This window comes from Oncorhynchus nerka, linkage group LG15 (assembly GCF_034236695.1).
Source record: "Oncorhynchus nerka isolate Pitt River linkage group LG15, Oner_Uvic_2.0, whole genome shotgun sequence".
NCBI lineage: Eukaryota > Metazoa > Chordata > Actinopteri > Salmoniformes > Salmonidae > Oncorhynchus > Oncorhynchus nerka.
In genome coordinates this window covers 57,333,203-57,345,619 of record NC_088410.1, presented here as the reverse complement: position 1 = coordinate 57,345,619, position 12,417 = coordinate 57,333,203, and the positions used below count along the sequence as shown (strand labels likewise).

Genomic DNA, 12,417 nt, shown 5'->3' with positions numbered 1-12,417 from the left:
GGGAAGGTTTTTTCAACCAGTCAGCGACGTTGTTAAACTGCATCATTGTATCACTGTCTGAGCTTCACACGCCACTAACAGAACCATTTTTTTTTACCCTGTTAATTGGTGTCATAGCACTAACCTGAGACCAAATCTGCTTTCATCGAGTGCCTCTAGATGCAGTACTGAGGTTCGAAGTTTCAAGTGCTTACCTATTTATATTAGAGGCATTAGGTGCAGCATAAACATCCTCTACTCTCAACTATTGTATATGTGTTTCCTTATCTGCTTATCTGAGTATGAATAAAACTGTCCATGTTGAACCGAACTCCTTTCACAACAAATGTGAAATCTTACAATAGCCTTGCTCCTGTTGAAATTATATTCCCTTCCTGTAGCTAGCACACACAAGTGACTGTAGCTAGCCCAGGAATTCTACATTATAATTATTTTAGTAGACACTCATACACAGAGCGACTTACAGGAGTAATTAGGGTTAAGTGCTTTTCTCAAGGGCACATTAACAGATTTTTCACCTAGTCGACTCAGGGATTTGAACCCAACGGTCTTAACGACTAGGCTACCTGCCGTCTCTCTCACCCACACAAACTCCAGCGCTGTTGAAGGTACCTCCTACGCCTCCGAGAGAACAGAGACTGTAAAGACTGCCAGCCTATCCTTCATGTGATTCACACAGCAACAGTGGCTGATGAGAGCTGCACATAATGTAAACTATTGTCAATGTGAACCCCAATGGCTGTTAAGGTCCCTCCTCCTGATAATAGCAGGTATGAACTAGGGAGTGGGCACTGTACTGTAAATTGATTGGGAGAGCAACATTTCAGCATTATGATCATGCTATAGATAACATCGACAATTCTGTTGTACAACTGTACTGTTGGGGCTAATAAATAAATCATGTCTTATGGATATGATTTTCCCCACTCAAATCTCAATTGGAAACCCAGGCTATTGTTGACATGAACCCTACGCAACGACGGGAGAACAAAACAAAAACGATTCAATGGCAAATTCTCTTATGTAACAGTAGAGTCTAAAATAGACAAATAATACTAAACCTATTCCTCCCACTCTCAATTTGAGACCCAGAATCTTCAAAGAATACATTTCTGTCAAATGTGTTTGAGTTAGGCTATCTTTATGTACTTTGTAAGTACAAATACATTAGTTGCTGAGTGTATACTATTGTTTGTTACAAAAACAATACTGTTCAAAAGTAGTGCACTATATAGGGGATAGGGGTGCCATTTCGGGACACAGCCTGTGTGCTCTCTGATCCATATGAGATGTGATTATGTGAATAATATTAATGTTTGCACCTCCATCCATAGTGTCCGTAACCGTTCAGCAGCACCCAAGCAGCCTTTTGAGAGGAGCTGAGAGACTGAACTCTGAGGTGTGATTATCATCACATTTGTGATGACGTGTGATTATCACCTCCTGTGGCAACCTCTTCAGCAAGGCAAACGGTCATTCAAGTCCCTAAAATGGTAAATGTTAGTTAACATGTGAAAGAGATCTGCAAGGCCATCTCATCTCATTGCTATGCGTGAGCACAATACAGGCAAAAGCACATTTAAATTCTCTGTCTCTGACTGCGTTTGTTGAAGCCCGACAATTTCTGCCAATTATGTCTGATTGTGCTTTCATTAAATAAACTCCAGGTGGTGTTTGAGTCATCTACTGGCACAAACTCATTCAGAACGCCTCTTCAATGCCTCACGCCCCCGCGAGGCCACCTTTCTAGGGAGAAGATATGCCATTCACTCCATCACCATCAGAAAGGCTAAATGATTTGTGTTTGATCTGGATGGATGCGTTTGATAGAGTAGCTTGATCGTTGCTTGTAGTGGCTAAACTAACGCACACACACACTAAGGACTGTCACACGCCTCTGAGAGAGCCATTTAGTCAGATCAAGTGGTTGTCCAACCCTGTTCCTGGACAACTACCCTCCTGTAGGTTTTCGCTCCAACCCTACTTGTAACTAACCTGATGCAGCTGATCAACCAGCTTGGGGGTAGAAAGTGTCTGGAAGCCTGTTGGTCCGAAAGCTGATGCTCCAGTAACGTTTGCTGGACGGTAGCAGAGTGAAAGGTCTGTGGCTTGGGTGGCTGGAGTCTTTGGCAATTTTTCGGGCCTCCCTCTTACACAGCCTGGTATAGAGGTCTTGGATGGCAGGGATCTCGACCTCAGTGATGTACTGGGCTGTCTGCACCACCGCGTTTTGAGGTCAAGGGCGGTGCAATTGTCATTCCAAAGTTACCTTGGAGCTATTGAAAACAGGGATAATGGTGGTCAGCCTGTAACATGTTGGGATTAAGGACTGGGACAAGGAGAGATTGAAAATGTCTGCGAAGACACCTGCCAGTTGGTCTGCACATGCTTTGAAAACGTGCCCTGGTGTTCCGTCTGGCCCGGTGGTCTTGGGATTGTTAACCTGTTTTAAACATTTTGTTCACATCGGCCACAGAGAGTGAGATCACACAGTCATCTGGAAAAGCAGGGGCTTTCACACAAGGCACAGTGTTATATTCCTTGAAGCGAGCAGAAAAGGCATTTTGCTCGTTTGGGAGTTCTGCGTCGTGGTAGCTCTAGCCTTTAGCCCAGCGCCGATGCTGCCTGTAATCCTTGGTTTTTGTTCGGGATACATTCTTATAGTCACTTTGGGGAGGTTGTCTATGCACTAATTGATAAATCCTGGGACTGTTGTGGTAAACTCCTCAATGTTATCGGATGAACCCTGAAACATATCCTAGTCTGTACTAGGATATGTTTTGGGATTCATGTAGCCTCGCGTCTGCTTCGTCCGTCCACTTCCGTATTGAGCTCATCACTGGTACTTCCTGTTTGAGCTTTTGTTTGTAAACAGGCAGCAGGAGAATGGATTCATGGTCAGATTTGCTGAAGGGAGGACGAGGGAGGGTCTTGTATGCATTTCTGTAGGTAGAATAAAAGTAGTCTAGAGTTTTAGAGCCCCTAGTGGCACAGGAGACGTGTTGGTAGAAGTGAGGTTGGACGGTTTTAAGTCTCCTCGTGTTAAAGTCTTCGCCCACCAGAAATGCTGCCTCTGGGTGAGCGGTTTCTTGTTTGTTTATGGCCCCATACAGTTAAAAGGGTCTGCAGCTTACCATTAATTATTCTATATCAGTTGAGCAAAAGCTTGAAATTTACTTCACACTTGAAGCAGCACATTATTATTTAGGAAAAAAGACACACTGCCTCCTTTCGTTTTCCCTAAAGCCGGCGTCCGATCCTGCCGCTACAGGGAGAGCACACCGAGTACTATGTCCATAGCGTCATCACCAGCCACATAAGACATACAGTGTATTTGGAAAGTACACAGACCCCTTGAATTTTTCCACATTTTGTTACATTACAGCCTTATTATAAAATTATTATTATTATTATTATTTGTTTTCAGAGTGGCCATCGGGTTCTTGGTCACCTCCCTGACCAAGGCCCTTCTCCTCCAATTGCTCAGTTTGGCTAGGCGGCCAGCTCGAGGAAGAGTCTTGATGGTTCCAAACTGCTTCTATTTAAGAATGATGGAGGCCACTGTGTTCTTGGGGACCTCCAATTCTGCAGAAATGTTTTGGTACCCTTCCCCAGATCAGTGCCTTCCTTCCTCCTTCATGGCTTGGTGTTTGCTCTGACATGCACTGTCAACTGTGGGACCTTATATAGACAGGTATAAGCCTTTCCAAATCATGTCCAATCAATTGAATTTAACTCAGGTGGACTCCAATCAAGTTATAGAAACATCTCAAGGATGATCAATGGAAACAGGATACACCTCAGCTCAATTTCAAGTCTCATAGCAAAGGGTCTGAATACTTATGTAAATCCGTTTTTTGAGTTTGTTATTTTTAATACATTTGCACACATTTCTAAAAACCTGTTTTTGCTTTGTCATTATGGGGTATTGTGTGTAGATTGAGGAAAAATTTAAATTTAATCCATTTTATAATAAGGCTGTAACGTAACAAAATGTGCAAAAGGGAAAGGGTCTGAATACTTTCTGAATGCACTGTATAATAAGAGTCTGGTAGCAGCAGTTGTGATATGTGTGTAGCATGAATGTATATGTGAGTGCATGTGTGCTAAGGTGCGGAGAATCAAAGCAGGTGGTCAGTCCAGTTCAAGTGTTCACGTACCTGTAGATTGGACGGAGAGGTATCGCTCAAGTTGCAACAAAATCGAATATAACGTTGGGTATAATATTCAGAATGACGCAATTCCATGTGCAAAGCAACTTAAGACCTGCATCACTATACTGAGAACTTTTCAGTTTCTAGAAGGACGTATTTTGTGTGTTTTCGGAGCCTTTATTCATGCACCCATACCACACAATGAGAATGAGGAAGTGATTTGGTGTTTGGGTTAAGTTTCTCAAATACATGTGAAAAGAAAAAGGTGTCTTGACCATTCTATAACATTCCATTTACATCACAAATAGAGATTTGGTTGAAAAAAAAAAGAAGAAAAAACTTCCCCTTTAACTAGTAAGACAGACAACGCAGCTCAAAGTTATGCAAGTATTTCAAAACAAATGTTAGTCAGCCGGGATTGAATCCAGAAGGGGATTTTCTCTGCTGCTATTACCAAGAACCTTGATCTTGCAAATGAACATTAGCCAGGAGAGCCGCACACCCTGATGAAGACAGCTTGTCTGTCAAAACGTTGTATGTTTGGTTATTACATTATTGCATCTGAGCTCCTAGAGTGTGCGGCTCTGCTTTTCTTTTTCAAGTGTTCTACTCCAGTTCTACTCAAAAACGATATTTTCCATTTTTTTTCATTAGTCCACTGTTGATAAAGTCCCTAAATGTTTTGCATGTCAGAAATGGTTTGCTGTTTTGGGAAACTAGTACCGGTTAACTTCATAATGAAAAATGATCTAACAGGCAAAATGATGAACCCGATCTGCTTTGTCTATTACCTCGTGCATAAGTTGACTGCAAGTATTTATTTAAAAAATACAAATATCCACATTCACAACATTTTAACAGTACTGACGGTATTGGAAAATCATGCCAAGGGTATTTCAAAATACGACGGGATACCGCCCAACCCTACTCCCACATTGGTACTGCATACTGCATTGTAGGGAACGAGCTTGTAAGTAACATTACACTGTACTGTTTTACACCTGCTGTATCCTGTGCATGTGACCAAAACACTTTGAATCTTGAAACTTTTGACCCGAGAGAACCATATCGGCCCCCGATAAAAATTAGTGCACTAATACTGTATAGGGGATAGGGTGCCATTTGGGATGCAGCTGAGGAAAGGCTGGCTTACTGTCACTGTCATAATATAATTTTCCATATGAGGCACAGTCCGTCAGTCAGAATACTTTCCATCACCATCATCAAAATGTTTGAAAGAAAATGTTCAAGGGGGAAGAGCAGCCAATGAAATGAGGTCTTTAAACGGGGCAATCCGTGATTGGCACATTATTTTTGGACTATTAAATTAATGGCATACAGCCTTTGTTGTTTTATTTCAATCCTGGATTTCCCCTTTAACAGAAAAGCATCCATCATAAAGAATGGAAATCATCAAAGATCCTTCAAAATACATTTATTTACTGCTCAACAGACATTAGACAAACAACCGAACCGCAGGCTATTAAATCTGGTGAGACCTTGTTGTTCTCTATGCAGCTACAGAAAATCAGGCATGAGAGGTTGAATTTTTGCTTCTGTCATATTGAACACTGTGGTAAAAAGGCGTCAGCCATTCTACTGCTTGTGAGCAGTGATGTATTGACTGCTATGACAAGATGGTCAATGGAATAGAGATTTAGTACGCTTTAATGGCCCGACTCTGATTGCTCTGCGCTGGTGTGTTAATGTGTGCAATAGTCATCTGTGCATGTGTGTGTTTGTGCGTATGTGTATCAATCTGTATGTGTCCGTGTGTGTGTGTGTGTTTGTGTGTGTGTGTGTGTGTGTGTGTGTGTGTGTGTGTGTGTGTGTGTGTGTGTGTGTGTGTGTGTGTAAGTAAGTATATTTCAGGCATGTGTGTTTGGTCCAGACAAATCGTAAATCAATCTGAACAGGTTAGCTCTTTGCTACAAGCAAGCGGCCCCGACCTAAATAAAATAACAAGTTGTGTTTACCTACTAACACTGCAGCACAGCCTACCATTTTCATGGCCCCCAAAAAATCTAAAGGGCCAAAAGAACATACAGAAAGCGATGACATTGAAAATTTAGCTGCATTTTCTTTGTCTGCAGCTCTGCAGGGCTTAGAGCATGTTTAGAGGGATTGCACACCACACCACCACCGCACAATGTCCTCATTCATGACCTGACCCTCCACTAGCGGCTCTACTCTGCTCCGCTTTGCCACCAGGCAGCACAGGAAAACTAGGTTAGCCATCTTCAAAGGATGAGCAGGGAAGAATCTAAAGCACAGTGAATTTGTGGAAAGGCTATGGGAAGATTCAGAGGGGATGTGCTTTATCTCAGCGTGAGACAAACCTCCAACAAATGAGAGCGAGACAGAGACAGAGAGAGATGGAGCATGGATCGGGATTTACGATCAATCTTTAACTTCACATTGTAACCCAGTCTGCATTCACAATCTGCCATAAAACTTCTGTTGAAGGAAAAACACTTCAGTTTGTGTTTAAATATTAAAAGTAGGCACTGTTTGTTTAATTGCACCTGAGGATACGCCATTGGGTTTGCAACCTTTCAAATTTTATACAACATTAATGACAAAGAAAAGAGTAGGAACTTCTTCGCTCAGACAGAAATTAAGTTGTTTCAACAATTCATTGGTTTTCGAGGACAACGTGCATTATCGAAATGGGAGAGAAAGAGATTCTTCACTTGTGTGGTTGCTAATGTATTAAATTATGAGGAAATGTAAATGTATCTTAACTCTGGCTCTGAATGCTTCCTGTGATCAGACTTTAATTAAGCTCCTGGAAGAAGAATATATTAGTGCTGCTATCTGCTCTCTTAGTCTCAGCATTCCCATAGTCTGTTGTAAAAGTGAAGTAGTGCTTCGAGGAGGGAGAGTTATTTTCTGACACGGGCACCCTGGTGTCCACCATTATCCTCTAGCAATCTCAACATGTCACTCTTTTAATAGGGTGGAGATTGAAGCACTAGGCTATAAGACAGATAGGCCTGTGATTTACCAGGGGTGTATTCATTACACTGATTCTGTTGCAAAACGTTTAGTCTGTTGCAAAATGGAAAATGTTTTGCTACGAAAACATGAGCTTCTACTGGACAAATTCAGGTTGGTCTCTCACAGTTCCGTTTGCTTCCGTTCGGTTCTTAAAATGTAAACCTTTACCATTGCAAGACGTAATGAATATACCCCTGCTTTGGCTTTGTGCTATCTCCCTCTTGAACATAAGTGTCAGGTGCATGTTATTTTATATTAATTTACCTGATGAACTGCTTTGCTTTATCTTGGCCAGGTCGCAGTTGTAAATGAGAACGTGTTCTCAACTGGCCTAACTGGTTAAATAAAGGTGAAATAAAAATGTTTAAAAAGAAAAAGGCTGTTTCAGCCAAAGTAAAAGAATAGGAAGTGCCTGTTTTTGAATGGAAACAGGCCCTCTAGTCAAGGTAAAAAAAAACAGACAGCTACAGTAGCAAAATCTGTACAGCTGCAGGTATAGCCTATACAACAGTAGCAAGTGCTGCACTGTTCTTGGCCTTGCGTTGTTTTTTGTTTGTTCTTTTTACTAGGTGAGGCTTTGCTCACGAGGACAACACCTCACCCAGCAGGCAAAAATGTCTGCAACATCACAATGACGTCAGTGCAACCAGTCAGTTTTGCCCACTGGGAAAGATCTAACAGTCATTTTTCAGCAGTGATGTACACACACATAGATGTGTCAGAAATAGCAACCGATGGGCCCTGTCCAAAAGCAGTGCAGGGAATAGGGTGCCATTTCGGACGCAACCATACTTCACAGTGATGCGTACAAACACACCCTCCCTCTACTAACGCCTGCTCTTACCTGGCAGGCGTTGTAGAGCAGCTGGTGCTCAAACTTCTTGATACCCAGAATGTTCTGGAACATCTCGTAGAGCTGGTCCTTGCTGAGGATGAGCTCAGAGGCTGCACTAGCCGTCATGCGTTGCTGAGCCTTGCGTGGGTCCTCGTCCCCGCGGTAGATGGTGTCGAACTTGGCCATCCAGGAGCTGAGCACCGTCTCCTTACTCAGGCCGTCGATCTCGGGCAGGCTGCGGACGCGCTTCTCGATGTGCCTCTTGAACACCTCCCTGCAGTCATTGGCTGAGAAGCCCCCGCTCTGGACCATCTTGGCAACGCGGTCGCTTTTCAGGAACACCTGTGGTCACAGAGAGAGATGTTGGAAAGGATCGATAACCGCACACTGTTGAAAACATGAATACCACTTCAAAAGGAGGCTCAGATTCCAAAAAGATATGATATTTATTAGGACGTGCTCAGCGCAATAACGTGCGTAAATAAGACAAATATTTTGGTTGACTTAACCAGCATTAGTGTCATAAAAGGGCGAGCACATACATCTGGCTCATATAAATGTGGATTACATGACATAATCAAACCTAGGTGCAATAAATACAAATAGAGAATCTGAAAATCTATTACAACAGACAGAGAGGGAGAGCAACGTGACGTCAATGACTGGCAGGTAAACAAGTACAGATTGACAGGGTCAGACTGCTGCTGCAGCTACAGATGATAGTGCATTTAATTTACGTAGCGCTTTTCAGTACAAAGAATCTCAAAGCGCCAACGGTGGCATGTCTTCACCTGGAGCAAGAGTGCAAACAGCAGAGCATGTAGATGTTAAAACATATGAACGATAATATATAATAAAATAACTGAAACAATTACACTGCAACTGTAAGAGGCTAACCGCTAAAACGGATCTTACAGTATTACTGACGGTAAACAGCGAATAGCTTTTTGTGTGTTTTATTCAACATGTCCATTGTATCGAGTAGACTCTATTATGACCATATAGGTTGAAGAGGAATTGACTTTATATAACGACTCAGACGATGATGAGTCACCCTTTTAGTCTTAGTCTACACTATGTTTCTAATACATGAATATTTTATACTCATCATCACCCATCGTCTTGTACAATAGGCACACGTGAGTTGTTATGACTGTCGGGGTGATGTGAGATGTCTGTTCACCATAACAATTAAGACCACACACCAAACCAAATAATACCATACATCACACACAGCCGTTTCTTCATCACTGTGGATCCAATGTACAGAAGTACAAAAGTTAGGGTCATCCCGTGTGTGTCTGTGTGTCCGTCGTCTGGAGGCTAGCTAGCTGGGCGGATTGAAGACATGATTGCAACCACTCTTACTCAGGCTGCAATGGAATATGAATCAATGGAAGGTAGCCATCCATGCAAGATGACAAAAAAAAGAAAAAGTGCCTGACTGCAGTACCACACCACAATAATGGTGGAATACTGATGCAGTGTTAGATTTCTTCTCCGTGCTCTAGAGTGATATACTGGAGTAATATAACTACATACATAATAGCAGAGAGAGCAGCATACAGTATACAACGTTTCAAATATTGGGGAGTAATGTTGATGGCCATTGGATGGAAATGCACTTGCTATTATCAGGACTCTCCTTCCAGGCCTCCCTACCCCCTACTCCTGAATTATTCAGACTGAACGGGGAGAATGCTATTCTTTCTCATTTACTCCCAAACTGTGTGTGTGCGTGTTTGTGTTTTAGATTTAATGCGTTCCTGAGAACTACCTGCCAGACTGACTTTCTCTCCTGGTCCAAACCAATCTTAATTTATAGAGCAGCTGACCTACTAATATACTGATTGATGTTGGTCCCACAATCGGTCTGATGTCTGGCAGATATACTTTGCCTGCTCTCTCTTTAAAAGTACAGGGAGAGATGGGGCTCTGTATTAATATCTGGTTCCTATCCAAGCAGACTGCAGACATTTCACAGAGAGCTACTCTACCTGTGGAGCACCGCTGACAGAAACCACTGCTGGAGAAGCACATCATCTCAATTCAATAGCTATCGTATTCTGTGGTCATTATCTGGCAGGGATGGAAGATGGACAGGCAGGCTTTGTACATCATTAGAAAACATAGAAAGAAATGGTGGATTGATTTCTGAGTTTGTTTCTGATAGACTCCACTGTTTTTATTATCCTTTATGTCCATTTGTGCTCCTGAGTGATGCAGCGGTGTAAGGCACTGCATCTCAGCGCTAGAGGAGTCACTACAGTCCCTAGTTCGATTCCAGGCGGCGCACAATTGGCCCATCGTCGTCCGGGTTAGTGTTTGGCCAGGGTAGGCCGTCATTGTCAATAAGAATTTGTTCTTAACCGACTTGCCTAGTTAAATGAAGGTTAAATAAATAAAAAGTACAGCCCTTACAATTGAAATTGAATGAATGCATGGCAATTATGACCAGCATTCACATAGAGAGACACCTAATACCCCAACCATCATCCATCACCATTCTCTGATATTGGTAGTGGTGGTTGTTCTCTGTGTGTAACTTTTACTGTCTCTTGTGTGACTTTCAGATTCATTGATTACCTCTCTAACTATAGTGAAGCCTATAGAACACTGGCTGTATCCTGGGCACGACAGAGATCAAAATGAAATACAATGTTATTTGTAACATGAGCCGAATACAACAGGTGTAGTAGACCTTACAGTGAAATGGCGGCGGAAGAAATCTTTTACGGACGCCAAACCAATTGTGCTATTATGTCGGGTGTTTTGCGTTATTTGTAATTTATTTTGTACATAATGTTCCTGCAATCTTACAGGCAAAAAAATTGCTTCTAAAAATTAGGACAGCGATCCCTCACCTCGGATTAGACAAAGATTTTTTCTTCAACAAGCCATACGCACAGGACATTCTCCAAACACCCGACAGAGCCAACATCCCCGTTAAGAGGAAGAGGAAGCGACGCAGGTACAGAGGACAAAGAGCCGGATGCCTGGTCATGACCCGGAAAAGGCGAGATGGAAAGCTGCCGGTACCGTCAATACTACTCACCAACGTGCAATCATGCAATCATTGGACAATAAACTAGACGAGGTACGATCACGAATATCCTACCAATGGGACATGTTTCACGGAATCGTGGCTGAATGACGACATGGATATTCAGCTAGCAGGATTATATGCTGCACCGGTAAGATAGAACAGCACACTCCAGTAAGACGAGGGAGGGCGGTCTGTGCATATTTGTAAACAACAGCCACAACTCAATCCTCCTGATTTCCTGCTTACAAGCAAAAACTAAAGCAGGAAGCACCAGCACTCGGTCTATAAAAAAGTGGTCAGGTGAAGCAGATGCTAAACTACAGGACTGTTTTGCTATCACAGACTAGAACATGTTCCGTGATTCTTCCGATGGCATTGAGGAGTACACCACATCAGTCACTGGTTTTATCAATAAGTGCATCGAGTATGTCGTCCCCACAGTGACTGTACGTACATACCCCAACATGAAGCCATGGATTTGTCATGACGTTGTATTAGTTAATGTGACGACTGTTGCTCATCGAATGATTAAAGGTTTCTAATTGCGTGATTAACTGAATCAAGCAATTATTAACTCTTTAACCTGGGGCACCATCTGAAAATTGGTTTCATTGAGTTTCTATTTCCCAAATTAACTCAAAGAATATCAGAATACCGATTTTACAACAGCAGCTAATTCATCAGTTACAGTCTCGTTCTGAACGTCACATAATCCGGGAATCTGCACGGATCCGGGTCTCACCAATGAGTTCATACCACAGCAATCTTGGTTGAGTATTTATTTACTAGAAAGCTAAAATGATGATAAAAGATACACATACACAAAAACACATTCTAGGCTATTGATTAGAACTTAGTATAACGGGCCAACACACTATGGCACGTGTTACCCAAAATGGGGATTTAAAAGAGAGAGAAAAAGAGAAAGTACACGAGAGAAATATACATTTGGGTGAATTTGTCAGCTATGCTTATTCTAACCCTAGCCTTGCCCCAAACTGACGCTCTTATGCTGCTCTTATGGGTCAGAATATAATGACGTAATGATCTTACGTGGGGAAGGTCTCCGTGGATTCTCCGCGTGGACCGTTTAGGCTGCTCAATGACACACTTCTCCGGCGCAACTCTCTGGTTGCCCTCACGATGTCAGTGTCCTTTTGGCTTAGGAGTCTGTTCCCTCGCCCTTGCTCTGGAAGGGCTCTTCTGAGGACAGACAGCTCTGTAGCTCAGAGCTCACAGCGTAGGAATGAAACAGTGTAGCTACCACGATTCGATGGGGAGTGGAGGCTAGGTGTTTCGACTTGAATTCACCCGCTTAGACACAGCTATTCATCCATAGCTTGGGTAGAAAAAGCTTTCTTTGTCTTCAAACTTGTGTTGCG

At 42.5% G+C, this 12,417-nt stretch overlaps 1 pseudogene; it reads right to left on the bottom strand.

Moving 5' to 3' along the window:
• The window catches only part of LOC115142953 (calcium-dependent secretion activator 1-like), a 155,195-nt pseudogene that overhangs the window by 81,521 nt on the left and 61,257 nt on the right, over positions 1–12,417 (bottom strand).